At 36.5% G+C, this 27,813-nt stretch overlaps 1 non-coding gene and 1 pseudogene across 1 annotated transcript; one reads left to right on the top strand and one right to left on the bottom strand.

Annotated features, from left to right (window-relative positions):
* On the top strand, window positions 1-27,813 carry LOC143883054 (uncharacterized; annotated as a pseudogene).
* LOC143885673 (small nucleolar RNA R71) lies at window positions 11,496-11,602 on the bottom strand. The gene has a single exon (XR_013253540.1). It is a non-coding gene; the product is annotated as a small nucleolar RNA R71 (small nucleolar RNA).

Here is a 27,813-nt window from a genome sequence, read left to right as displayed (position 1 = left end):
ATGGACAGATTCGTCCATACTGATTCAGAGGGGGTGGGTGCAGGCTTTGTACTGGCTCTCGCTGAGCGATGGTGGGAAACGACCCACACTTTTCACTTCCCGATCGAGAAAGTTATGATGACTCTTGTGGCCTTTTCTGCGCTAACAAGACTCTGTATGGGAGGGATTCCCATTCTGCTGACCGATGTTACAGCGGCAGAAGTTAGAGAGCTTCTGGGGGTGCCAGAGCAGGATCCGCAGGATGAGCCCGGTAGGCCTCCACATGCTTCCTTGCCGAGGCTACAGATGAGCCGATTAGATCACTGTAGACACCTCCATTTTGCTACGCTTTAAAAAGCGAAAGATTCGGTAGTATCATCGAATCTTGAGTCCGTATTCAGCATTAGATTAGGCATCTATGCATTTTAGGGTAGATTTCACCTCATTATGGGAGTTTTCAAGTTAATTCGTGATCCTGAAGGTCCCTAGGGGGCTCCTTTGGCCTCTGAAAGTTGAAAGTTCAAGTTTCCAAGCAAATGAAAAAACCTGCTATTTTTAGAATTTTCAGGGTTTCCCTCATTTTTGCCTATTTTGAACTGCACGGGTATTTTGGTCATTCCCAATGTGTCTCATTTGACGCCGAGTTATATTTGAGAAATCTTGAGTGATTTTACAAATTTTGAAAAAGCTGCTATTTTAGAAACTCATGGGGCTTCCACATTTTCATCATCTTATGGATATTTCAATCATTTATCATATGTCTAAAACCATCTCGAGGGTACGACTGATGGATTAAGAGTAATTTCGTAAGATTTGGGAAATCTGCTAAATTTAGATCTCTCAAGATTTTCTCTTAGTCTTGCACTTCGGGGGTATTTTAGACATTTCCCAAACATATCATATTTGGTCCCTAAGTTGTGTCTAAGAAATCTTGAGTCCGTTCATAAATTTTCAAAAATCTGCTATTTTTAGAATTTCTCTGGGTTTTCCCTAGTCTTGCCAAATTCTATCACCTCGGGGTAATTTGGTCTTTTCCTGTGTAATTCTTTTGATCCCCGAAATATGTCTGAGAGATTATGAATGATTTCCCGACTTTTGGAAAACCTGCTAAATTTAGAATTTCTCATGAGTTTCGCTTAATTTGGAAATTCTAAGTGTTGAGGGCATTTTGGGTATTCAGGGGGTACCAAATGATCCTGTTTGATATTGCTCATCAAAAGGACCCAACTTTAAAAGTTTCTATTTTTGAAGTTTGATCACAAAGACTTTCCATTTTTAGCTTTTCCCTTTAGGGGTGAACCAATTTAAGGTTATTTTGGTCACATTTGGATGTGTATTTGTCAAATAGGGGCATTTTTGTCCGAAAAATTATTTTCCCAAAAACAGATGGTTCGATCATGTGTGAAGGATGCACCATAAATGTCAAATGGGTTTGGTCCATATATAGAATGTTGAATTTAGAAAGATTTTATTGAATTTTTACGGAAAAACCCGAAACCCGTGTGAAATGGCCCATTGGGCTAAAGCCCGTAAAGATGGAGCTCATGTGGGTTCACCCATATGGGTCGACCACCATGGAGGGCGCCCCACATGGCTGACCCACATGAATTGAGCACCCAACCTTGATGATGTCACAATGGTGACATCATATTTGTTAAAAGAAAAATAAAAAGAATATAAAAAAGAAAAGAAGGAAAAGAGGAATGATTGCTTAAAAAAGGTTTTCTTCCAAAGAAGCAATATGGAATAAAGAATATCATGTCTTGATTGAAAATAAATTAAGATTGGAATCAAATCCAATTTGGAAACAAGAAAGAAAGCAAGCAAGAGGGGAAAATTGGAAACAAACCAAAAATGAGAGCTCTCACATTGAGAACTACTATTTCTCTCTTAACCCTAGCTTTTTTGTATAAAAATAAAAGCAAACAATCCTAAAAAAAGATGGGAAAAAGATCCAAATTCGTTTTTTTGTCTCTCCTCCCAAGAAGAGAAATTTTTTTTTTTTCTCTTGAAGTGTGATCTCTCTCTCAAGTGTTCTTCACAAAAGGAATTCTTGAATTCCTTCTTCTTCTCCAAGGCATCACACAATCAAGAATTATTGGAGTGTTCTTTGGGTCTTCTTCATCATAAAAAAGGGTGCGACAAAGCGTATACCTCGGATCTACGCACCCTAGAGACAAGGAGCGCGATCAACGGTAGGATTTTTATCTCTATAATATCAAAAGTAGAAAAGCATGCTAGCGTTTTACTTTTGATAGATCAAATCAATGAATTTTTTCTTGAAATTCCATTATGTTATAATATAGATTATAAGTTTTCAAAATTCAAAATTTCACCAAAAAATTAAATTTCCTCCATTTAATAATGATTTTTTTCGTTTTTTATTCAATATGGTTTTAAATCGGATTATCAAAGCAAGTGTTAGAAAACGTGGGTTTCTTTAAAAACTGATATTTTTTGGGATTTCTATAAAATAAAATACTGCTGGAAACTTAATTTTCAATCACGGTTTGGCCGTTTTAATTTTCATTCTAATTTTCAAACAATAACCCCGAAAGGGGTTATTTCTTGATGAACGAATCCAAAAGTATATCAAACCATGTCCAAAATTTATAAAATATTATTTCCAAATTAATTTTTGGATTTGCAGAATACCCAAAAATTTTCGGATTTTTTTGAATTTTTTTAATCCAGTTTTAAATTATTTTAAATTTTGGCCATTTTTAATAAATATCAAAATATTTTAAAAATTAATGAAACTCTCCAGAATTAATTTTCAATAATAAATTAAATTTTTCATGAGATTTGTTTTTGAAAAAAAGTTTTTTTATTTGTTTTCTAATCGCTTTTTCGTTTTACGTGCCGTAATTCTTTTTTGTATTAAATTAGTAAATTTTTAAAAATTTTCTTTACAAACCAGTAACTTAGGTTACTGGAATGTTAGATAAAAATTTTAAATTATTTTTGTAAAGTTTTAATATGGTTTTGTAATTTATTTTAATAAATGGGTTTCAATTTCTAGGAAATAAATTCCCCTTTTCTATTTAAAAATCGATTTTATGGAGGAGATTTAATTTTTAAGTTTTGAAATTTTGATAGAAACTTTTAAAATCTATTATATATCTACTGGAAATTTTTATTTGATTTTAGGATACTATTAGGTTTGCTTTTTAAGTAATTCTTTGGTTTCATCCGATTTTTGTGTGAATTTCAATTGGCATCGAATCGTAATAAAAGTTTATGAAAGTCATACAGGAGTCTAATCTCATGATTATCTTTATGCTGTAAAAGTTTGGATTAATTTGAAATTGATATGCTACAAGTTGATGTCTTAATCTATAATCTGATTCAAATTTTGGAAAATCCGAAATGGACATAAAATCTTAATGATAATTCATGTAATTTTTCCAGTAAGCCAAAATCATCCATATATTATTATTGAAAAAGTTTCAACTGATTTGGAGTTCTATTGCTTAGGGTTACTGTGTATTCCTAGCAATCTGGTCTTAATGATATTAAATCGCAATTTAATAGCAAATCAATATAAAAGTCAGTAAAAATCTCCAAAAAATCTTAACTTTCAATCATAAATTCAATCCCTAACTTTTTGAAACAGAAACCTTAGGGTTCATAGATTGCCTTTGTAAATTGGCTATGCTGTGACAATTTACCTGCCGAGATCGTAACCATAATCGTATACTAATTGCGATCGATCCAGCATAATTAGAGTGCGTAAATTATAGTATGATATTGGCTCCGAGGTCCACTGTCCACAGAAATGCTGAGAAATATGCCAGGCAATAAGATACTATAACTTAAATGCTAAATTATACGAGGGTTGAGAGCACGATTCCCTTCCATGGTTGCGATTCAAGGCTGAAGCTTGCGAACTATAGAGCCTTTGGTATTCCTTAGAGGTTTAGGAACCGAAATCCCTTGAAATCTGAAAATCATTAACTTCAACAAATTGAATCAATTTACCTCATGTCTTTCGGAACCGTTGGATTGCGGTTTCCATCATAAGAACCATTAGAGCCCCATTTAGGAACACTTACGTCATGTCATGTCCTAGGTTTTAGGGAGTCCTAGAGGTAGGAGTCCAGCCTCATCACGGGCGTTTGCTATGGATAGCAACCGTGCCATAGATCTAGTTACACTAGTTACCATCTTTTCTCATAGGACAAGCCTAGTTACCTAGGATGTAGGTTCACCTGCATTAGTCTAAGGGACAACTTGCACTTAGATAGGATCATATAGTATCTTAGATGAAGTCCTAGGATAATAAAATCTTCAACTTGAATTAAATAACTTCTCTTAAAATTGTTGAAACATTCAATCCAGTCTAAATCGGTGTCTTAGATGAGTTAGGCATAAGTAGCTTAGCTTAGGTGCACCGAACTACGTCGACTCTGATCCCAGTGAGGGTTGGGTACGTAGGCAGCTTGGATGCTTGATGGCATACCAATCACGAGTCGGCTCCACACATAAGTGAGGTTTTGTACATTAATCCTTAAATTAAAAGTAATTAAATCACTTAGGACTTTCCATGAAATTAGAAGTTTAGGAGAACTTTCACTTAGATTGAATTCAAACAAATTAAGAAAATCAAGATACACATTTAGGAATTACATTGAAATTAGATCTCAGGATGCATGTCACATAGTTCGCACATTAATATAGAGTTAAATGAGCCATTTAAAAGAAATTCGAAAGAGTTAACTTTTGGAATTGAAGACCGATTATTGGGCAGGAATGGTTCATGTGGTGGTAACTCCCCATACCTTCCATTCTCATAACCAGGTAACGAGTCTAGATTTCTGGTCAATTATGGGTCCTAGATGCCTCATCTAGGTGGCGACTCTGTCACTCTCTTTTGCGTGGAATTCGGATTGCCTTAGTGATCCCAAGTTCACGAAAAAGATGAATTAAATCACACCTTGCTAGGCTCGGCGGCTTACCCCTGCCGTTATGGGTACTGGGTTGCACATTTGTTTGCACCCTATGGCTTGGTTGCTGCCTAAGAGAGCGTGGCGGCTCGCGCCCTACCCCTCTCGCGGGATCGGGTCCCACAATCACTGGTCGGCGAGACCAAAGGTGGAGGAGGACGACTGCTATCGTCAGCTGGCGAGTGTGGGACCCGATCCCGCGAGAGGGGGACGCGGCCCGCCTCCCTCTCTCTTGGTCTCTCGTACCCACGTGGTTGGCGTGTGCCTTTTAATATTGATTTTATCATCTTTTCTGTGAACTTAGGATCACTAAAGCAATTCGAATTTCACACAAAAGATAATGATAGAGTTGCCACCTAGATGAGAGATCTATGACCCGTAAGTGACCAGAAATCTAGATTCGTTAACTGATTACGAGAATGGAAGGTATGGAGAGTTACCACCACATGCACCATTCTTGCCCGATAATCCGGTCTTCAATTTCAAAACTTAACTCTCTTGAATTTATTTTAAATGACTCATTTAACTCTATATTAATGTGCGAACTATGTGACATACATCCTAAAATCTAATTTCGATGGAATTCCTAATGTGTATTTTGATTTTTTTAATTTGTTTGGATTCAATCTAAGTGAATGTTCTCCTAAAATTCTAATTTGTGGGAAATCCTATATATTTTAATTAATTCAATTAAAAAAAACTAACATACAAAACCCCACCATTTGTGGTGGGCCGACTCGTACTCGGTATATCATTCAAAGCATCCAAAGCTGCCTACATATCCAAGCCTCACTGGAATCAGAGTCGATCGTAGTTAGTGACCTAAACTAAGCTATATGCCTAAGACATCTAGGATACCAATCTAGACTAGATTGACTGTTTCAATAGTTTTTACGAGATTATTTAATTCAAATTGAGTCGATTTTATTATCCTAGGACTCCATCTAGGATGTTATATGGTCCTATCTAAGTGCAAGACATCCCTTAAACTAATGCAGGTGAACCTACATCCTAGGTAACTAGGCTTGTCCTATGAGAAAAAAAAGGGTAACTAGTGTAAACTAGATCTATGACTCAATTGCTAATAATAGCAATCGGTCGTGATGAGGCTGAACTTCCTAACTCTAAGACACCCTAAAACCTAGAACGTGATGTAAGTGTTCCTAATTGGTTCTAAAGGTTCTTACGATGGGAGACCGCAATCCAACGGTCCGAAAAATATGGGTTTGATTAACCCAAATTGTGAAGTTAATGATTTTCAATTTTCCAAAGGTTTTCGGTTCTTAAGCATCTAAGGAATACCAAAGGCTCTAAGGTTTGACAAATTTTAGACTTGAATTGCATCCATGGAAGGGAATCGTGCTTTGCACCCTTGCATAATTTAGCACGTAAGTTATAGTATGTTATTGCCTGGCATGTTTTCTCAGGATTTCCGTGGACAGTAGACCTCGGAGCCAATAACGTACTATAATTTAAATGCTCAAATTATCGAGGATTGATCGCAATTAGGATACGATTATGAATGCAATTGTGGCGATTCCTAAGGTTTCTGTTTCGATAGTATAATGATGGAGAATTAGAATTCTCTGGAAATTTTAATTTTCTTAAGGATTTTAAAATTTTCAGTTCAGATTATAGATTTACACATAAACATATAGAAACTCTCATCTAAATGAGTTGAAATTTTTACAGTAGCTTACTCTTGATCAGAGAAGATTACTGTAAAATTTTCATTGATTTAAAATTTGATTTACTATCAGTTTTTCAATGTTGAAGGTGTTTGTCCAGGGTATAGATTTACACACCGACTTGTAGCAAATCTAATCTAAATGATTTTAATTTTTTACAGTAGCTTTCTTTTGACCAGAGAAGGTTACTATAATATTTTCATGAATTTTAATGCGTTTTGCTATCAGTTTTCCAATGTTGAAGAGATCTGTCAAGATTGTAGATTTACACATCGACTTCTAGCAAATCTCCTCTAAATGAGTTGAAATTTTTACAGTAGCTTTCTCTTGACCAGAGAAGATTACTGCAAAATATTCATGGATTGTTAATCCAAAATATCAGTAATCGATTTTAAAGATACCTGTCTAGATTATGAAATTACAAAGAAACACATAGTAAACATAATCCGAATTAACCCAAACTTTGCGAAAACATGTAATTCGAGTAGTAAATCTTAATAAAATATTTCCAGAATTGTTTATTTCAATTTGCTATTTTCTTCTGATTTAATATGGCATGCTTAATTTGGAATAAAAAATCATAAGACATATCTAACAGCAACCAAAAATCTTGAAAAATTTACTAGAGATCAGATCATGTTTTAGCTACTTTTCGTCCAAATTATACTTATGAAAACCCTATATACTTTTCGAAAATTGATTTTTTCCAAAAATGCCCCTAGAATTAAATAAATTTTTAAACCCCTTAAATTAAATCCAAAATTCTTCAAAACATTCGTACTGTTTCAGAACCTTAAAGTTCTGTCACGTTTAAATGTTCATTGATTTTTGATCTGTTATGACATCTTTTTAAATTCGATCTTTAGAATTTTACCCCTTTAAGGGTAAAGTTTAAAAGGTCAAAACGCGGTCAAAATGAAATTAAAATTCTTAGAAATTTCAGATTTCTATACATTTTAATACACAAAAGACTCAGGAATTGAAGAATTCAAGAAATTTCAAGGGCTTATTATAGTTGCTTTGTAAAGTGGGTTTAAACCTTCTTATTTTCAAAAGTCAGATTTTAATATTAAAAAATAGATTTTCCAAGAAAAATTTCATATTATAAAATAACTTAAACCTAATCTCATCTCTTCAAAATTTCACATGTAAACACTTTCGTTTTGATAACTTTTCAAGGAAAATCCTAACTTTACTCTTAATATGCTTCTAGTTTAAACTACATGAATAAGGGTTTAGAAAACCAACCTTACTAGCTCTCTTTGTCTCTAGGGTAAGTGATCCTTAGATATACACTTTGACTTACCCTTTTAATAGCAAAAGAAAATCCAAAAGAATAATAATCTAGCCTCTAATATGTTGTTGAATATGTTGAATATGTGAAAGTACTTTGTGTAGAACCAAGTAGAAGAGATGAGCACCAAAGCACAAAAAGGATGGAATGAATTCCAATGGGAGAGAGAGGTGATGAGCACATTTATGTATGAATAGTAGGTAAGAAAAACATGCATTTTTTATGTTTAGAGTGGTACTACTAAGGTATTTTATTTGTTTTTGGTGTTTCAGGACTATTTCTGGAATTACTAAGAAGAATAGAGCTAAAGAGCTGAAAATTCAAAGAAAAATCAAAGTTCGGAAAATTCTTGGCCAAATCCAAGTGTGTGATGCAACCAATGGCCGAGATCAAGGATCAAGGCAACCCATCGACATCATGGCCCACTAAATGAATAGTTTAGGTCATCCAATAGAAATGGTTTGGGTCAAGTCCATCAAAGCTCACAATTTGGACGGTCTGGATTAGTGAGCAAGTGGACCCCAAGATGCGTATAGACCAACTTGGTAGGGGGAATTAAGTGTTTGAAAATTTCTAATTTTAAAGGCACGAATTAGCTATATTGTGGTCCATGCAATGGACAGTTCAGATTAATCTATTGAAGCTGGGTTGGAGGTACTTCTAATTTATATTGCAGCTATCAATTCAATTTACATTGAATCCCATAATTGAATGGTTTGGATCATGCCATGGGTGTAAACGGATGGGCTTATGTCATCAGAACACTAGGTTTAAAATGGTGGGGCCACCTTATGCATGAGTTTGGATAGAAACAGTGGACCCTACCTCATCAGTAATATCAAGCAAAGGTGATATCAGAATTGCTAGGATCTGTGAACAAAGAAGACCTTAGGTAGCAACAAACGCTGCATTGGTGTGGCGAATCAATGAATGGTTTAGATATTATTTTCTTGAAAAATGGAATTTGGGCCACGTGTGGAGTGAAGTGGCTGATGGCTACTAAAGAAGAAAAAAAAAAGGGATGCATATATATATATATATATATATATATATATATATATATATATATATGCATGGAAATATGACAATAAAAGGTTAACTTTTATGGCAATACACTTGGGACCCACTTGCTATTTTATCCTTAGTTGCTTGCCATACTAAGTGTGGTAATTGAGAATTGTTGACCGAACAGGGAGGAGACCAAAAAGGAAATTGGGACCCACTTGCTAACTTGCCATTCTTCACATCTTTGGAATATATGCATGTATTAATATAAAGTTGCAAGTATTGGGAAACGTCCACTGTTAGGGGGTTGACACATGTTCCTTTACAATTTTCCCTAAGATATCCAACTGGCCCCACCCATTTCATATATATAACGCCCAACTTCAAACCAATTCAATTACTGCATTAATTCGACGGTCCAGATTCCACTAATGGAGTTGCTGTTTAAAAAGGCAACAAGCAAGTTGCAGAAACGTTTTTTTTTGGGACATTGGTTATATATATATATATATTCCTCTTGATGAAAATGGCAACATGAAGCTAATGTGCTACTAATTTTCTTGGCCGATTGTGCAAAGCCAAGATGGGCTACAAATTAGTGAAAGTAATTTGAACGTGTTTGTGAAGCTAGCAAGATGCCAAAATAAGAATATACACGTGGCAAGTTTTTTTTAGAGATTACTTGTGGGCTGAATGAAGAGGAGTTTATAAAAGACAATATCAAGTGGTACGAGGGCTCTCTGAATGGGGGATTGAATTAATTTTCTTGGCTTCTTCTCCACTACTCTCGGCTCTCTCTCTTTACTCTCTTTTTTTTTTCTTTGCTTTTGTCTCTTACTCTCTTCTCCTCATTTTCTTTTCTCTTTTACATAGATTAGATTACCCCAATTTTTCGCTCAACTTTGTCTTGCTCTTTTTCTTTCAATTACTTAGAGACATTTAGAGTTTTCTTTGGCAAACCAACTATCTGGCATCATCCAAGGCAATTCAAGGCGACAACAAGGTTCGACGGAAGGAGAACGAGGATTCAACTATTGCAAGGGGGAGAAAAGAATAAGTTTTCCTTACTTTATTTTTATAGTCCAAATTCCCAATTCAATGTATTTTTGTTCAAATTTCATTTAAAGAAGTTATTATTGTTTCTTCTCCTCTCACTTTCTCCCAATGTCTCTCTCTTTTTATTTCATTTTCTGTGTTTCTTTCCCCTTCTCCATGAGTAGCTAAACCCACTATACTTAGGGTTTAGATGAAGCAATGGGGAAGGAGAAAGAGAAGTAATTAAAACAAGTGGCTTATATAACAAATTTGTAGGATTTTATTTTTGTATTAATCCCAGTCATCCATGCCATTGGCTTTCCCCTTTCGTATGGATGATTGTTGATTAACAAAGATTAAATTGTATATAATTAATATAAATTAGAGGGTTAATTCAATTAAATACTCATAAATAATGACATCTTTTAGATCTTATTATTTATTGACTGTTTAGTTGGATTTTCAACCTAATTCAAGAGTTGTTTTAATTAATTAATTTAATCCAAACCCATGGTGGATTCTAACCCTAAGTAATCTTTTATATTGAATTAAAGTTTTTTACACTATTCCAAATTACTTTTGCAATTTTCCAATTTACTTAAGCCCTTAGAATTTAGTTTTCTAATTAAATTAGATAAGTAGTTAATAGAGATCATTAAAATTTGGTACACTTTGCCCAAATTAGGATTTTAAATCAAAAAGATCTTAGTTGAATTCGCTTCTTAGATTGAATAGAACATACGCTTATATATAGTGTTGGCTCCGAGGTCTAAGTCCACGGAAATCCTGAGTCCATTCCAGGCAACATTATATCATAGCTAGTATTCTAATCGGTACAAGAATAAGATTGACAACTAGATTTCTCTTCCCTGAGTTCAACCCGTATTTACACGATCCGTGCACTTGCGGTTATTTAATTTCTCTAACAAGTTTTTGGCGCCGTTGCCGGGGAAGAGGGTTGCATTAGAATCTTAATTATTCGAAGTGTTAGATTAGTAGTTATTTTTAGTTTAGTTATAGTTTTGGTTTCTTACCTATCCATCTCTCTTACTTGGTTTTCTTGTGTTTATGAGTGCAGGTTGGGTGCGGAACTCGGCCAATCGACTAGAAAGAGCAAACCGGTCAGAGACGGCGGAAGACATCGCACCAAATCCAAATCAAGTAGTCATGGCGGAAGAACAAGAGCCGCCCAAGGGATTGCGCGATCGCTTCTATCCGGCCCGAACCGCGCAACCTTCTTGCATTAGATTGCCGATTGCACTGGGCAGTAATTTTGAGCTAAAATCGCAATTTATTTCTTTACTTCCTCGTTTTCATGGCCTCCCTTCGGAGGATGCTTATTTATTTTTGCATGAGTTTGAAGATGTATGTGCTTTGATTAAGTTGCAACAACTTACCAATGATGCGGTAAAGTTGCGGTTTATTACATTTTCACTCAAGGATGGAGCCAAAAAGTGGCTCTATGGCTTACCAACGAACTCCATCACCACTTGAGAGGAGTTCGCCGTCACTTTCCTAAAAAAGTTTTTTTTATTACATAAAACTAATAAGCTTAGGAACGATATTTTACAATTCAAACAAAAGCCATTAGAGTCATTTTCTAAGTTTATGGAGAGGTTCAAAGACCTACTCCAAGAGTGTCCTCACCATGGAATTGATTTGTGGCACTTATGCCAAATTGTTTATGAGGGCATAGATTACCAAACAAAACAACTTCTTGAATCCATGTGTCCTAACAGTTTTACATCTTTCACGGATGAGACCGCGGCATGGAACTTCTTACTTGATTTGGCGGAAAAAACAAGAGAGTGGGAATCCACTCAAGACTGTGAGAGAGCCACTTCAAGTAAGGGATTTCTAATAGAGGGTGCCGTGGCAAAAGAGGCCCATCTTGATAACCTAATCAAAAGGCTAGAAGCCATAGTTGTCAAAGGACCTTCAGAAGTCAATCAAATTGCACATAGTGTTCCTATGTGTAGTTGATGTCAAGCCACGGACCATGTCATGGAAGAGTGCCCAACTCTTGCTAAATTTGGTAATTCTAATGAGAATGTGAGTGCTCTTTATGCTAATAATCCTTATTATAGAACTTATAATCCGGGATGGAGAAATCATCCTAACTTTTCATGGAGTCAAAGTGGGCCATCTAATTTCCAAGGCCAAGGCCAATTCGGCCAACCTAGACCCACCTTCCCTCCCACTTTTGTTCGGCCATCCCCTTCCCCTCCTACTTTTTAAAACCCTATGATTAATAATGTTTCAAATCAGCAACCGCTGGGTTTTCAAAAACAAGGAGAGTCGGCACGCATAGCTTCCTTAGAAAAAAGCATAGAACTTCTCACTAGCACTTGCATGACAAGCCAACACAACATGGAGAAGCAAATCTCCCAACTTGCTATGGCGTTGCATGAGAGGAAAAAGGAAAAGATGCCAAGTCAACCCGTTCCTAATCCAAGGAACGTGAATATGAATGTGAATCAACAGGTACCGTCAAATCAGTTGAATGCCATTCAACCAATTTTGCCGTCGCAAGAGCCCTCCAACGAATGTAATGCCGTATATGCTTTAAGGAGTGGTAGAGATTACCACAAAGGAGGAGGTCAGATCTGAACCTTCTAAAAATGCGCAAGATCTTCCAAAGGAGGTAAGTGAAGAACTTTCCTCCACAGGCTCAGAAGAGGAGCCCAAACAGGTAAGTCCAGAAGAGGTAACTTCTCCCCCTACGCGAGATTTCATTCCTAAAGCTCCTTTTCCAAGGAGACTTACTAATAATAAGAAGGTGAATGCGATGGATAAAATTTTAAATGTGTTTAAACAAGTGCAAATTAATATTCCTTTATTAGATGTGATTTCTCAGGTCCCTACTTATGCCAAAGTGTTGAAAGATTTGTGCACACAAAAGCGCACAACTAATGTGCCCAAGAAAGCTTTCTTGGCCGGAAATATAAGTTCCATCCTGTCTCAACAAATGGTGGCTAAGTATAAGGATCTAGGATGTCCTACTATTTCTTGCACTATTGGTAACACAAATATTGAATATGCTCTTTTGGATTTGGGTGCAAGTGTAAATCTCTTGCCTTTTCTGTATTTAAGCAACTAGGATTAGGAGACCTCAAACCAACCACTGTCACTCTTCAATTGGCGGATAGATTAATTAAAACACCCAAAGGGATGGTTGAGGATGTGTTACTTAAAGTAGGTGATTTTTTATTACCCGTAGATTTTGTTGTGTTAGATACCGAACCCGTTGCTAATATCAAGGATCAAATCCTTATCATCCTTGGTAGGCCTTTCCTTGCTACTAGCAATGCTTTAATTAACTGTAGGAATGGCTTAATGAAATTGTCTTTTGGAAACACATTGGTTGATTTTAATGTCTTTAGATTGAGTAAGCAACCAAATTTTCATGAAGAAATCAATATGTTGCATTCCTTTCCTGATGATATTGTTTCTAACTTTGAAATTGATTTTGATGCAGGATTCTGTGGGACCTGATCCCGCGAGAGGGGTGGGGCGCGTGCCGCCACCGCTCTCTCTTGGTCTCTCGTACCCACGCGATTGGCGTGTGCTTTTTATTAATTATTTTAATTACCCAACCAAGCAGGCAGCAACCAAGCCATAGGGTGCAAACAAACGTGCAACCCAGTACCCATAAGGGCAGGGGTAAGCCGCCGAGCCTATAAGGTGTGATTTAATTCATCTTTTCCGTGAACTTGGGATCACTAAGGTAATCTGAATTCCACACAAAAGAAAGTGACAGAGTCGCCACCTAGATGAGAGATCTAGGACCCATAATTAACCAGAAATCTAGACTTGTTACCTGGTTACAAGAATGGAAGGTATGGGGAGTTACCACCACATGCACCATTCCTGCCCGATAATCGGTTTTCAATTCCAAAAGTTAACTCTTTTGAATTTCTTGTAAATGGCTCATTTAACTCTATGTTAATGTGCGAACTATGTGACATGCATCCTATGATCTAATTTCAATGTAGATCCTAAATGTGTATCTTGATTTCTTAATTTGTTTGAATTCAATCTAAGTGAAAGTTCTCCTAAAAGTCTAATTTCATGGAAAGTCCTAAGTGATTTAATTAAGAATTTATAAGAAAATTAATATACAAAACCCCACCACTTATGTGTGGAGCCGACTCGTGATTGGTATGCCATCAGACATCCAAGCTGCCTACGCACCCAAGCCTCACCGGGATCAGAGTCGACGTAGTTCGGTGCACCTGAACTAAGCTACTTATGCCTAACTCATCTAAGACACCGATCTAGACTGGATTGACTGTTTCAAAAGTTTTAAGAGAAGTTATTTAATTCAAGTTGAAGATTTTATTATCCTAGGACTTCATCTAAGATGCTATATGATCCTATCTAAGTGCAAGTTGCCCATTAGACTAATGCAGGTTAACCTACATCCTAGGTAACTAGGCTTGTCCTAGGGAAAATTTGGGTGACTAGTGTAACTAGATCTATGGCACGGTTGCTATCCGTAGCAAACGGCCGTGATGAGGCTGGACTCCTAACTCTAGGACTCCCTAAAACCTAGGACACGACATGACGTAAGTGTTCCTAAATAGGGCTCTAATGGTTCTTACGATGGGAAGCCGTAATCCAACGGTTCCAAAGACATGAGGTAAATTGATTCGATTTGTTGAAGTTAATGGTTTCCGATTTCAAGAATTTTCGATTCCTAAACATTTAAGGAATACCAAAGGCTCTATGGTTAACGAATTTCAGCCTCGAGTTGCATCCATGGAAGGGAATCGTGCGCTCTTCCCTTGCGCAATTTAATACTTAATTTCAATTTTTAATGGATTTTATCAATTTCAGATTACATGAATGATTTTACAAATGAACTCATTGCAAACAAATTTGAAATAAATTGAAATTTCTACAGTAACAAGATATGAATGAATATAGCTTACTGGAAAATTTTCATAGATTTTATATTAATTTGCTATTAATTTCTGATTTAATAACAATGAGACCAGATTGTTAAAATTACAAAAAAACCCTTAGAAATAGAAATCTAAATTCATTGAAATTTCTGTAGTAACAAGATATGAGTGAATATAGTATACTCTGAAATTTTCATGAATTTTAGATACGGTTTATTATCAATTACGGATATTTAAAGATTCAGACCAGATTATGAATTTACACAACATCCCCTAGGAAACAAATTTCAAATCAATTGAAAATTTTACAGCAAAATGAAATATGTTATATAAGACTACTGTAAAAATTTTGAAAATTTTAATTATGATTTAATATTAATAAAAAACCTCACAAAATCTGGTTGTTTCCAAAGAAAATATCAAACAACATACCAAATGAAACCCTAAAATCATTAAAAATTCATGACATTATATATTAGCATCATATTATTTTTCCACGAAATTTCATTAATTTTGGACCTTATTTGGTATATTTTCCATTTTTCTTTTTCAAAAAGATGTTTTTTAAGAGTTCTCTATTTTTTTACATGATTTTTGAGAAAATTACGACTTTGGAAAATGTCATTTAACATTGTTCTGATGTGATGAACACAAATTTTTTTTAATATTCCAAGAAATAGGTCATCCTGAGATAGCTATTTTTTCCAATTTCATAATATCTCGGTCATTATTTCAAATGAAATTCTAATCTTCATTCAAATTCTCGAAATCCTTTGATCCAATGTCCGATCCGATCCGATAGTTCTTTTAGTCTATTTGAATAGATGAGTGTATTAAATTTTGAGACGAATCGGACTTGAAACACTCATGTAAAACACGATTTTGAGCCCACCCATATAATATTGAATTAAATAAACTTAAATGCTAAAACCATGTAAAAATATGTAAAACAAATACAGAATAATTCTGGAAAAATCTGAGAATAAAGAACCTACCTTTAATCGAGATCCTTGCCGAATCCAAGAGCCTAAGAATCCGAGAAAGTTCGCCGATGTGCAATCCGATTCCTGTTTTTCTTTTTTTTTCTTTTTTTCTTCACCACCGCGGAGAGAGAGAGAGACTTAGGGAGGTGGAGATGGCTTGCTATTCCAACAAAAGAGATGAGAACTTGAGAGAACTACTGTTGAGCGAGAGAACGAACGAGAGCTGTTGGGCGAGGAAGCGAGAGAAAGAGCTGTAGATGTGGATATAGAGAGGGATGTGAGATGAGAGCTTGAGAGGGTGAGATGTTGCTGTTGAGCGGGTGAGATTGAGAGCTTGAGATAATGAGAGTGAGATGCTCTGTTTTTTCTTTAATGGGCTAGAGAGGATGAGAGTGAGATTTTGAGGGAAAGAGTGAGAGCTAGAGAGGGTGAGAGTGAGAGCTAGAGAGGGTGAGAGTGAGAGTGAGAGCTTGAGAGGGTGAGATGCTCTGTTTTTCTCTTTTTTTGAAATATAAATCTTGAGATTCTGCTTTGAGAGATGGAGAACTTGGGATTATGGGGATACGTCAGAGAGATCGAGAGGTACCTTGAGATATGAGAGAGACCTTTAGAGAAGAAGAGAATGCTCTGTTTTTCTTCTTTTTTTTTCTTTTGAAATAAAAATCCAAACCGTCGCTGCCCGGAAGAGAATGTGCGATCTGCCCTCTCCAAAGACCACCGATCCACCACCTTGTTTTGTCTTCTTTTTTTTTATATTGTGAGAGGGACAAGAGAGAGTGAGCTCGGCCCCATTTTTCCAAATCTTCCTCTTCTGTCTTTTTTTTTATATCTTTTCTCATGGGTGCTAAAGAGAGTAACAAGCGTATGAAAATAAAGAAAGAGTGTTGGGTTGCTGTTTTTTTTTTCTTTTCCAGCCATTCAATTAACCATACAATCTCCATCCGTGTGGCAATTTGAATATAGAAAGATTCCAAATGGATCATCTCGTGCTTGCCTTTTTTTTCTTTTTTTCTTTTTAATCGGTGGACATCACAATTGCTATTATATATATATATATATATATATATATATATATATATATATATATATATATATATATATATATCAAAGATAGCTGCTGCCATGTTGGGGAAGTTACTGCTTCAATGATTCTATCTTTGGTAAAGACACTCATCCTCTTGATACTAATTTCTGAACGACCTTGGATGGGCCCAACTGTTTTGACCAAAACCCATAATTGTATAAACGTCCATATCTTCCCACTTTGGCAATAGTGGGCCCTACTTTCTTTATTTAAGAGATGATCCAAATCGTCCATTTGTTGGGTTACACATACGTGGTCGTCCCTCTTATCCATGGAATGATCCAATTTGTATATTTTAGTGGCTTCTGGGGTAAATGAGCTACGCTTCTCAAATTATTCCCAAAACTTATCCGAATCGTTCACTTCATTGGGCCACAATGACAATTAACATTGACCTTTATACAATTTCCATCTGCTGATTCAATCCGTCCAAATAATGGGTCCGAAAAGGTTATATCCCAAAATATTATTTCCATTGGTAGGGCCTACAACTCGGCTTTTATGGGTTGATCTAAATCATCCGTTTCAAAGGGGCCACAATTAAATTAATTGTACTCCTTCGTAAGGTAATCCAAATCGTTCACTTGATAGGCCGGTTGTGCACCCAACATCACAATTATAAGACCACGAAATTCGCACAAACTCCTCTCATTAGGAATTTTATAAACACTATTTCTCAACACTTGCTGGAAAAGATGGAAAACACGGTAGAAATGATCAAAAAGATTGAGATAATGTAAGAAACGGACCCGGAAATAGAAAACACTGGAAAACCGATAGAAAAACACTAACTTCTTTATTGATTAAAGCGGAGCAAAATGGGGGTGTCTACAGATTCCAAGAATGCTTGGATGCACTAGGAGATGATGGAGGAGATGACTTCTTTTCTAAAGCTTTTGCCATTCAAAATGTGGAGCCCGTTGGACCACTTGCAACATCTCTTCCAAAGACATTAATCGAAAAGGCACCACAGTTGGAGTTGAAGTCCTTGCCTTCTCATTTACGTTATGCATATTTGGGTGATAATTGTACTTTGCCTGTAATAATTGCTACGGACCTAACCTCCCCTCAAGAGGAGGAACTCATTAAATTGCTAAAAGATAACAAGGAAGCCATAGGTTGGACAATGGCCGACATCAAAGGAATTAGCCCTTCGATTGTGCAACATCACATCCATTTTGTTGAGGGTGCCAAACCTTCAAGGGAACATCAAAGAAGGGCTAATCATGTGATGAAGGAAGCCATCCAAAAAGAAATTTTAAAATGGTTAGATAATGGGATCATTTATCCCATCTCGGATAGCCAATGGGTGAGTCCCGTCCAAGTAGTGCCTAAGAAGTCGGGAGTTACCGTTATACAATCCGCCACCAATGAACTTATTCCTACTCGTATTCAAACAGGGTGGCGGGTTTGTATTGACTACCGAAAGCTTAATGCCGCTACTTGGAAGGATCACTTTCCTTTGCCTTTTATTGATCAAATGTTAGAAAGGTTAGCGGGTCATGAGTATTATTGCTTTCTTGATGGATATTCCGGTTATAACCAAATTCCCATAGCTCCTGGAGATCAAGAGAAAACGACATTCACATGCCCCTTTGGAACGTTTGCTTATAGACGCATGCCTTTTGGCTTATGCAATGCTCCGGCAACTTTCCAAAGATGAATGATGAGTATCTTTTCTGACATGGTGGAGACCTTCTTAGAGGTTTTTATGGATGATTTTTCTATTCATGGATCCACCTATGCTGAATGTTTACATCACTTAAAATTGGTCTTAGAAAGGAGTAGAGAAAAGAACCTTGTCCTCAATTGGGAAAAGTGCCATTTTATGGCAAAAGAGGGCATAGTTCTAGGACATGTGATTTCTAAGGAGGGAATTAAGGTTGATAAAGCCAAGGTGGATCTCATTGTCCATCTTCCACCGCCCAAAAGCGTAAAGGATATTCGATCATTTTTGGGCCATGCTGGCTTTCACCGGGGTTTTATAAAAGATTTTTCTAAAAATGCTAGGCCTCTAACCAACTTGTTAGCAAAAGATCAAAAATTTGAGTTTTTCAAAGAATGCTTCGATTCTTTTGAGTGTCTGAAAAAGGAGCTAACTACGTCTCCCATCATTCAAGCACCTAATTGGACCGAACCGTTTGAAATTATGTGTGATGCTTCCGACTTTGCAATAGGAGCCGTGTTGGGTCAAAGATTCAATAAATTATCACATGTAATCTATTATTCAAGTAGAACTCTCAATGATGCACAACTCAACTACACCACTACCGAGAAAGAATTTCTAGCGGTTGTGTTTGCATTAGAGAAGTTTCGGTCCTACTTGATTGGATCGCATGTGATAATTTATACCAACCATTCGGCAATCAAGTATCTTGTTGGAAAGAAGGATGCTAAAGCTCGCCTCATTAGGTGGGTTTTACTTCTTCAAGAGTTTGATTTGGAGATTAGAGATAAAAAGGGTACGGAAAACTTGGTTGTCGATCATTTGTCTAGACTTCCTAATGCAAAGAATGACGAAGGTCCAATTAATGAAAACTTTCCTGATGAGCAATTGTTTGCTACTTTTAGCGAGCCATGGTATGCGGATATTGTGAATTACTTGGTTACAGGTGCTACACCGGATCATTGGTCCAACCAAGACAAATACCGGTTTCACTCACAGGTAAAGTATTTCTTTTGGGATGACCCCTATTTGTTCAAAACTTGTTCGGATCAAATTGTCCGACGATGTGTGTCTGATCATGAGCACCAATCGATTCTATCTTTTTGCCATGATCAATCCTGTGGTGGCTACTTTAGTGCAAAGAAAACCGCGCACAAAGTTTTACAATGTGGTTTCTATTGGCCAAGTATTTTTAGGGATGCTTTTGATTTTTGTAAGGCATGTAGATCTTGTCAGTCGTTAGGAAGAGTTACAAAGCGAAATATGATGCCCCTCAACCCGATCTTAGTGGTAGAAATCTTCGATGTGTGGGGTATTGATTTTATGGGTCCGTTTCCCAACTCTTTTGGAAACTTGTATATTTTGTTAGGTGTAGATTATGTGTCAAAATGGATTGAAGCCATTGCTTGCAAATCCAATGACCACAAGGTGGTGGTCAAGTTTCTTAAAGAAAATATTTTTTCGCGCTTTGGTACACCTCGTGCCATCATTAGTGATAGGGGTAAGCACTTTTGTAATAGATCGTTCGAAGCGCTTATGAAGAAATATGGTGTTACTCATAAGTTGGCCACCCCTTATCATCCTCAAACGAGTGGCCAAGTGGAGGCTTCAAATAGGCAAATTAAGCAAATTTTGGAGAAGACAGTGAATCCAAACCGCAAAGATTGGTCCATTAGATTAGTGGATGCCTTGTGGGCTCATAGGACGGCATTCAAGACTGATCTTGGTCAGTCTCCTTACCGCCTTGTGTATGGCAAAGCTTGTCGCCTCCCGATTGAATTGGAACATAAAGCTTTTTGGGCTATTAAGAAACTAAACTTTGATTTGTCTTCTGCAGGTGTTCAAAGGAAATTACAACTTTCCGAATTGGAGGAGTTGCGCAATGAAGCGTACGAGAATGCAAAGATCTATAAAGAGAAGACAAAAGCTTTTCATGACACACATATTTTGAGAAAATCGTTTCAAGAGGGCGAAAAAGTGCTTCTCTACAATTCAAGATTGCATATCTTTCCAGGTAAGTTAAGATCCCGTTGGGATGGACCATATGTGGTTAACAAAGTTTTCTCCCATGGTGCGGTCGAGGTACTAAATCCCAGCAATGGTGAGATTTTTAAAGTTAATGGTCAAAGATTAAAGCCGTTTATTGAGTTGTCAAAGCCGGATATGGAAGAGGTCATGGATCTCCATGAACCTTCATATTCGAATCATGCCTAAACAAATACGGTACGTACCCTCTTTTCTATTTTTAGTCCTCATATTTTTCTTTCTATTTTTAGTCCTCATAATTCAAGTATGGGGGGGTAGCTTTTAGAAACTTTCCTTTTCTAGTCTTTTCTATAAGTTAAAGTTAGAAATTTTCTTTTCATTTTGTTTTTGGTAATTTTTCAAATTAGAAAGAATTTGGTATTCTTAGAAAGAAAGTTGTTTTCCTATTTTAAGAAAGAAAGTTAGTGGATATTTTAATTTTGAAATTTGAAAAAATTAGAAAGAATACTTTCCTTTCTTAGTTTTGTTTTCTTTTGGAATCTTTCTTTTAAAAGGATTTGAATAAGAAATAGAAATAGAAACTTGCTTTTTATATGGTATGGATAAAAAGGAAAGAAAGGTTGAAACAAAAGAAAGAAAGAATGATTTTTAGAAAGTTTGCTTCTTGATTATAGTTTTGATTTGTGGCCTTTTTGACTTGAGCTATTAAGTCTGAAGGGTTTTTACGCCTAGTTCCTTAAAGCCAACTGGCTTGAGAACAACTGACTGAAAACTCCATACATGGGTCAATTAGAAAGCTTAATAAATCAAAGCATTGCACATAATCAAAGGTAAAGCTTGAATTCATATGCATCAATGTCTATGATATATGCAAATCAAAGATTAGTCGGACACTGCTTAGTAGCCTGGGTGTCTGGTGCATGCCCTGCATGTCATTCACGCCAAAAGCAGTAGATGATTACAAAAAAGTGAGTTCTATTCTTAGAAAGTATGGGAAAAGTGAAAAGTATGGTGGGCCATATAAATTTGCAAATTTTCTACGAAGTTTCCGAATCAAATTTCTTTTATGGTACGATTACATTAGAGGCAAGTTTAAGGGAGCAAAGTAGGACAAATTCAAAAGAGGATTCCTGGATTAAAATATTTTTCTAGTTTTTCTAACTTGGGATAGGATGCAAAGTTTATGTATGGGGTATTCTTGTTCTTCTATTTTGAGTAATTTATCAAAGAAAAAGGTTTAGAAATTTTTGGTTTTATTCTATAGTGTGATTTGGAAAGAAAAGTTTGTTTTTAGAATTTTGTGTGTATATTCTCTGCAAACACTCACGAGACAAAACTCGTCCACTAGGGTAATCTAGGGGTTTAAAGGCTTGTTGCACGTGCTAAGTGCAATCGTGATTCCTACGAAAGTGAGTTAGGATTTTGTTTTTGTTTAATTTTTATGTTTTTTTTAGTTTTTCTTTTGGTTTGCTTGAGGACAAGCAAAGCAAGCTTAAGTATGGGGGAATCTGATGAGCACATTTATGTGTGAATAGTAGGTAAGAAAAACATGCATTTTTTTATGTTTAGAGCGGTACTACTAAGGTATTTTATTTGTTTTTGGTGTTTCAAGACTATTTCTGGAATTACTAAGAAGAATAGAGCTAAAGAGCTGAAAATTCAAAGAAAAATCAAAGTTCGGAAAATTCTTGGCCAAATCCAAGTGTGTGATGCAACCAATGGCCGAGATCAAGGATCAAGGCAACCCATCGACATCATGGCCCACTAAATGAATAGTTTAGGTCATCCAATAGAAATGGTTTGGGTCAAGTCCATCAAAGCTCACAATTTGGACGGTTTGGATTAGTGAGCAAGTGGACCCCAAGATGCGTATCGACCAACTTGGTAGGGGGAATTAAGTGTTTGAAAATTTCTAATTTTAGAGGCACGATCTAGCTATATTGTGGTCCATGCAATGGACAGTTCAGATTAATCTATTGAAGCTAGGTTGGAGGTACTTCTAATTTATATTGCAGCTATCAATTCAATTTACATTGAATCCCATAATTGAACGGTTTGGATCATGCCATGGGTGTAAACGGATGGGCTTATGTCATCAGAACACTAGGTGTAAAATGGTGGGGCCACCTTATGCATGAGTTTGGATAGAAACCGTGGACCCTACCTCATCAGTAATATCAAGCAAAGGTGATATCAGAATTGCTAGGATCTGTGAACAAAGAAGACCTTACGTAGCAAAAAACGCTGCATTGGTGGGGCGCATCAATGAATGGTTTAGATATTATTTTCTTCAAAAATGGAATTTGGGCCACGTGTGGAGTGAAGTGGCTGATGGCTACTAAAGAAGGAAAAAAAAAGGGCATGCATATATATATATATGCATGGAAATATGACAATAAAAGGTTAACTTTTATGGCAATACACTTGGGACCCACTTGCTATTTTATCCTTAGTTGCTTGCCATACTAAGTGTGGTAATTGAGAATTGTTGACCGAACAGGGAGGAGACCAAAAAGGAAATTGGGACCCACTTGCTAACTTGCCATTGTTCACATCTTTGGAATATATGCATGTATTAATATAGAGTTGCAAGTATTGGGAAACGTCCACTGTTAGGGGGTTGGCACATGTTCCTTTACAATTTTCCCTAAGATATCCAACTGGCCCTACCCATTTCATATATATAACGCCCAACTTCAAACCAATTCAATTACTCCATTAATTCGACGGTCCAGATTCTACTAATGGAGTTGCTGTTTAAAAAGGCAATAAGCAAGTTCCAGAAACGTTTTTTTTTGGACATTGGTTATATATATATATATATATATATATATTTTTCCTCTTGATGAAAATGGCAACATGAAGCTAATGTGCTACTAATTTTCTTGGCCGATTGTGCAAAGCCAAGATGGGCTACAAATTAGTGAAAGTAATTTGAACGTGTTTGTGAAGCTAGCAAGATGCCAAAATTAGAATATACACGTGCCAAGTTTTTTTTAGAGATTACTTGTGGGCTGAATGAAGAGGAGTTTATAAAAGACAATATCAAGTGGTACGAGGGCTCTCTGAATGGGGGATTGAATTAATTTTCTTGGCTTCTTCTCCACTACTCTCGGCTCTCTCTCTTTACTCTCGTTTTTTTCTCTTTGCTTTTGTCTCTTGCCCTCTCTTCTTCCTTTGCTCTCTTACTCTCTTCTCCTCATTTTCTTTTCTCTTTTACACAGATTAGATTACCCCAATTTTTCGCTCAACTTTGTCTTGCTCTTTTTCTTTCAATTACTTGGAGACATTTAGAGTTTTCTTTGGCGAACCAACTATCTGGCATCATCCAAGGCAATTCAAGGCGACAACAAGGTTCGACGGAAGGAGAACGAGGATTCAACTATTGCAAGGGAGAGAAAAGAATAAGTTTTCCTTACTTTATTTTTATAGTCCAAATTCCCAATTCAATGTATTTTTGTTCAAATTTCAGTTAAAGAAGTTATTATTGTTTCTTCTCCTCTCACTTTCTCCCAATGTCTCTCTCTTTTTATTTCATTTTCTGTGTTTCTTTCCCCTTCTCCATGAGTAGCTAAACCCACTATACTTAGGGTTTAGATGAAGCCATGGGGAAGGAGAAAGAGAAGTAATTAAAACAAGTGGCTTATATAACAAATTATGTAGGATTTTATTTTTGTATTAATCCCAATCACCCATGCCATTGGCTTTCCCCTTTCGTATGGATGATTGTTGATTAACAAAGATTAAATTCTATATAATTAATATAATTTAGAGGGTTAATTCAATTAAATACTCATAAATAATGACATCTTTTAGATCTTATTATGTATTGACTGTTTAGTTGGATTTTCAACCTAATTCAAGAGTTGTTTTAATTAATCAATTTAATCCAAACCCATGGTGGATTCTAACCCTAAGTAATCTTGTATATTGAATTAAGGTTTTTTACACTATTCCAAATTACTTTTGCAATTTTCCAATTTACTTAAGCCCTTAGAATTTAGTTTTCTAATTAAATTAGATAAGTAGTTATTGAGATCATTAAAATTTGGTACACTTTGCCCAAATTAGGATTTTAAATCAAAAAAATCTTAGTTGAATTCGCTTCTTAGATTGAATAGAACATACGCTTATATATAGTGTTGGCTCCGAGGTCTAAGTCCACGCAAATCCTGAGTCCATTCCAGGCAACATTATATCATAGCTAGTATTCTAATCGGTACAAGAATAGGATTGACAACTAGATTTCTCTTCCCTGAGTTCGACCCGTATTTACAGGATCCGTGCACTTGCGGTTATTTAATTTCTCTAACAAGAGGGACGACTTTTCCAATGGACGGGCCAAAGGTTGTGTGTGCTTGCTTTTATAGAAAAGATTAAGGTTGAGAGAAGATTAGTAGTTTCCAATGTGAGAGCTCATTTCTTTAGCTTGTTTCCAATTTATGCTTTGACTTTCTCATTCTTTGATTTTCATGTTGAACGTATTTCTAAATCTTGTTTCATGCAAGCTAAGAAATGCTAAATTACACAATTGAGATCCTTCAAGATGAAGCCTTATCACATAGGAAACTAGCTTTTATGAATGATTTTCGTCCAAAAAGGGTTGTCCGACGTATGAGCTCTTTTTTGACCTATTTATAGGTTGATTTAGGAAAAGTCATAAACTAGAAAGTTGTAGATCTTTTCGAGACATTCAAAACAAGTATAGAAATAAAAATTTTAGCCAAGAAAGTAAAAAGTTATGGCCATTTTAGTAACCTAATCCTACAAGCCCTTTCTAATTATAACTCTTCCTTTCTTTATTAGTTTTTCAAAACAAATATGATGTCACCAACCACCTCATCCCATGTTGGACATTTTTGCATGTGGCCTCCTCATGTGGGGCACCCACTTATGCGGCCGACCCACATGGGTGGGTCCACATGGACCCCTACCTTGTGGGCTTTAGCCCAATGGGCCTTGTGACATGTATTTTGGGGTTTTTTTCAATGAAAATTCAAAAAAATCCTTTAAATTTAATTTTTTTTATTGATGAACCCAACCCATATGAAATTTATGGTACACCATCGACATATGGTCAAACCATCCCCTTTAGAAGAACTAATTTTTCGGACCAAAATACCCCTATTCGATCATTGCACATCCAAATGCGACCAAAATACCCTCAAATTGGTTCACCCCTTAAAGGGGAATGTTAAAAATGGGAAGTCATTGTTAAAAATAGGAACTTTTAAAATTGGGTCATTCTGGTGGCAATATCAAACAGGATCATTTGGTACCCCTTGAAAATACCCAAAATGCTCTTCACACATAAAATTTCCAAGTCAAGTGAAACCCTTGAGAAACTCTAAATTTAGCAGGCTTTCCAAAATTCATGAAATGATCTAAGATTTCTTAGACACACCCTAGAGGTCAAATGAAACATATAGGAAATGGCCAAATTACCCTTGAGGTACAAAATTTGGTGAAACTAGGGAAAACCCTGAGAAATTCCAAAAAAGCGGATTTTCCAAAATTCAAGAAACGACATGGGATTTCTCAGACATGGTCCAAGGATCAAATGAATCACACAGGAAAAGACCAAAATACTTCTGGAGTGCATGAATAAGGGAAACCCTGAGAAATCTAAATTTAGCCGGTCTTCCAAAACTTATGAAATTACTCATGATTTCTCAACCATACCCTCAAGATGATTTTGATATATAGGAAATGGTCGAAATATCTATAAGATAATGAAAATATGGATGCCCTATGACTTTCTAAAAATAGCAGGTTCCTTAAAATACTTGAAATTTTCAAGGATTCTTCTGTCATACCATAGAGATAATCTTTAGGCACACCAGAAATGACCAACACAACCCCAAGTTACACAAAATGGGAAAAATCTTGAGTGATTCTAAAAATAACAGCTTTTTCAAAATTCATGGAATCGCTCAAGATTTCTCAGGCACAACTCGGGCGTCAAACCGGATACATCGGGAATGACCAGCATACCCCTGTAGTGCAAAATGGGCAAAATTGAGGGAAACCCTGAAAATTCTAAAAATAGCAGGGTTTATCACTTGCTTGGAAACTGGAACTTTCATCTTCCAGATACCATTGGAAAATCCTAGAAACCTTTAGGATTGCAAATCAACTTCCAAACACCTAAAATAAGATAAAATCTACTATAGAATGCATGGATGCCTAATCTATTGCAAAATGTGCACTTGAGACTTGACAAACTACTGAGTCTTTTGCTTTTCAAAGTGTAGCAAAATGGGGGTGTCTACAGCGAGGAGCTTTGTTATGTCCCTTCTGAGGCGCACCTTGTTCAGCAACACAGGGAACACGGTCCGGAGAGAGTTTCTGAGCATTGTCTGCAACATTGACAAGCTTGCGGGCTATGACTGGGCAAGAAATGACTTATGCTTATCTGATCAGAGAGATGGACACTCTATCTTGAGACGGTTCGCACTCCTTGTGTGGCGTCTGGTACATATGGGCGGTACGCTTCTTTCCCTTCTCTCTTTAGTTTGGAAGTTATTCTGGTTGCTCCTTTTAATTCATTGTTTGTGATATGATTTGTTTAAGCAACTGCATTTGACTCTGATGACACTGAACAGGCATGGGCCTATGAGTGCTTTGGCCTTCTTGCCCCTGTACTGAGGGAGCCAGCAAGATTTTTCTTTCTAGCGCAGATGCGATGGACGGTTGGACAGACGTGATCTCATCCCTTATACTCGGTGGAGCAGGTTCGTCGAGCGATAGACCGGATTCATCTAGATACCGTGAGTACTTCAAATTGCTTTCATTTTCTGCACTGCACCTTCTTTTTGTTTTAAATTGTATCCATGCTTGTGACACATGGTCTATGCCTTGACAGGTCCGATGGAGACCTTTGGATGATCATGAGGAGATCACGACAGACGAGTATGCACATGCCAGGAGCGTTACTTGGAGGACAGTGGCTTTCCTCTACCACTTGGGGCCGACCGTCTACATGCCAGGCAAGATAGCCAGACAGTCGCTTGGGCATGAGAGTCAGGGGATTTCCACTGATCCGCTTCGTAGCTTGAGGGTTTTTTAGCCAAAGGGTTCCCGTGGGTTCAACCAATCACCATGTTTTGATGATTAACAAACACAAATTGATTAATCATTTATGGACTAATGTGTTGCCTTGAATGTTGTTCTATAGACAGGGTTTCACAGGTTGACATATACTAGTACATCACCATACATGGCCTATGCTGGAGGATGA

The sequence above is a fragment of the Tasmannia lanceolata genome, unplaced genomic scaffold (assembly GCF_043159265.1).
Source record: "Tasmannia lanceolata isolate RefF3 unplaced genomic scaffold, GAP_Taslan_0.1 ptg000008l, whole genome shotgun sequence".
Classification (NCBI taxonomy): Eukaryota; Viridiplantae; Streptophyta; class Magnoliopsida; order Canellales; family Winteraceae; genus Tasmannia; species Tasmannia lanceolata.
The sequence above is the reverse complement of the archived record's forward strand: the minus strand, read 5'-3'. Positions and strand labels throughout refer to the sequence as shown.